The sequence below is a fragment of the Pocillopora damicornis genome, chromosome 11 (genome assembly GCF_964200805.1).
Source record: "Pocillopora damicornis chromosome 11, jaPocDami1.2, whole genome shotgun sequence".
Lineage (NCBI taxonomy): Eukaryota > Metazoa > Cnidaria > Anthozoa > Scleractinia > Pocilloporidae > Pocillopora > Pocillopora damicornis.
The window spans coordinates 10350729-10353228 of NC_142680.1; the positions used below are offsets into that span (position 1 = coordinate 10350729).

Sequence of the window (2500 nt, forward strand, 5' to 3'; positions counted from 1 at the left end):
ATTATTGCACAACTTACTTGTAAAAATTCAGAAAAAGCGTAAAAGCATCTGCTTAATTAAAAAATATCTCGTTCGCCGTTTCGAACAGGCAAATGCTATAGATAACTCAGTGGGTAAGCTATCAAAAAATTATACAGGAAACTAAGATGAGCATTTAACTAAGACATCTGAATCTTGCTTTCTTATAGCTTTTATGTAAAAAAAAATACGTACAAATGATTACTAGAATATAGTAGTGCTTTCTTCTGTTTGACATGAGCACAAACAGGAGCAGAACTTGCCTTGCGTAATCACCCTGCTGGACAAACGCACTGATGGAAAAGAGCTTACTGAGGGGTGGGCAACACAACTTGAAACTTCCTTCCACGTACCACCACTTGGCCTTGGTTAACTTTGCCAGCTGTTCCTCTGTTGCTAAGATAACATCTTTCTCTGCAGGTTTCAACTTCTACACAGGAAATTTTCTGGTATGCTTCACACATTGATTATGAATTCAAGGTCAGTTGGTTCTGGTAGACATCTCGCCTGTCTGCAACAGTTGGCTGCTCTGACTGATGTCTCAGGCTTTGGCGGTGTCAGCAAGGCAGCAGTAGTCACCATATAACCAAGATAGTTGGCTTCTGAAACTTATTCAAATACAATGATTCAACATATTAATTTTTAACAAAGTTGTAGCCCTCACTTCTGATAAGAGGGAAACATCTTTATTCCCCCATGGCCTGATTGTTCAAAGGTTGGATAAAGCTATCAACCCAATAAATCACTATCCAGCTGTTTGTTGTAGTAGTAGATAGAAACTTTATTAATCTCCTCAAAAAGGCTTTTCAGCTTAATTTTCAATGTCAAATATCTAAAACTTATTTTTCCAACAATGCCCTTAAAAAGTGCTGTGTTATTTTTGCTTTAAATACATCCAAATTAGTGATAGACTGAAACTCATCCAGAAGACTATTCCATAGCTTTTGGCCTCTGAAAGTAAACGCACGCTGACCTGCAGCCGTCCTACATAGTGGTATATGTATCTGTAGACCAAAGTAGCATGAAACCATGTCTGAAGATCAAATTTCCTCGTTCCAGAAACTATCTGGGCTGCAAAGTTTTACACTGTTTGTAATAGCTCAATGTTTTTCTTTGTGGTATTAGCTCATACTGATTAATTTGACAAAGGCTACCTATACATTTCGAAGTTACTTGAGTTACATGTTCATCATACGTTAGATTACAGTCCATTGTAACTCCCAGGTTTTTCGCAGAATTAGATGATGTAATGTCCTTGCTGAGTAGTGTAACGCTTAGATCATCTGGTATTTTCGTCAGCATTTGCGGAGGCCCCAGAACTAGAAGTTTTGTCTCATCCGGGTTAATGAGTAGCATGTTCTTGCAACACCATGCGGCTATGTTCTGAAGATCTTCTGTCAGCTGGTCTGTGGTTAAGGTGGCATCATGTACAGAAAATGAGAGGTATAACTGTGAGTCATCAACATAGTGCTCTAACGACCCTACCTTAGGTACAGATGGTAGATCATTGATGTAGATATTAAACAATGCCAGGCCCAAGATTGATCCTTCTGGTACACCGTACAAGACTAGGCAGGGTTCAGATATTTTGCAACCAATTCTCACCAACTGTTTTCTTCTGGTCAAGTAGCTTTCAAACCATTCTATTGCTTCTTTAGAGGTACCCATTGCACGTAGCTTCTCTAATAAGGAAATGTGATCAATGCTGTCAAATGCTTTGGAAAGATCTAATAACACCAAGGCAGTGACTTGCTTGTAATCCATTGCCTGTAGGGCTAGATCTAACTTCAAAATTTTGAGTGTCTCTGTCAAATACAGTTTCTTATTCCCACTCTGGTGTCCACTGAGACAGTTTCTCTTTGTTGCATATTCAGTGAATTGATTTCAGGCTACTTGTTCACATATCTTAGATAGAGCAGGTAATAATGACATGGGTCTATTCTCGTTGGCTACTTCCGGATGTCCACCATCCTTTGGAATTAGAACAATTTCAAATTCTTTCCATGGTGAGGGAAATACAGATGTCAAAACTGAACTGTTTATGATATTGGTTAAAATCAGAAGGATAGCCGATAAAGTATCTTTCACCACTGCCATTTGTAATTTATCTTTCCCTGGAGCTTTATTTGAAAGAAATGACTGTATAATCCTATTGATCTTGAAAGAGGTAGCAGCTCAAAATTGAAACTCGACTTCTTCGGGTATAAAACCAACAGGGAGTTCCTGATGGGAAGTTGGTATACCACTGACTGATGCAAGTCTTTTGGCTTCCTCTGCAGCACGTACTCCCACCTCCGTAAAGAATTCATTAAATTCTGTCGCAAGTTCTTTCATATCCCTAGAATAAGTTGGGCACAACTTCTCCCTAGTTGGTATGCAGTTCCGTATCACCTTCCACCGTTCACTAGAGCTCTGATTCTTTTTAACCTCATTCTGGACATACTTCTTCTCCACCTTGCGTAATACCCTCTTTACGTCGTTA

General features: G+C 39.1%; 1 protein-coding gene across 1 annotated transcript in view; it reads right to left on the reverse strand.

The window, feature by feature from the left end:
* Window positions 1–2406: 2406 nt before the first annotated feature.
* Window positions 2407–2500, reverse strand: part of LOC149037444 (uncharacterized) — a 792-nt gene continuing 698 nt past the window's right edge. Inside the window, exon 2 of the mRNA XM_089186328.1 lies at window positions 2407–2500. This exon is cut by the window's right edge and continues 255 nt beyond it. The gene's annotated coding sequence lies outside the window, so the exon portion shown is untranslated.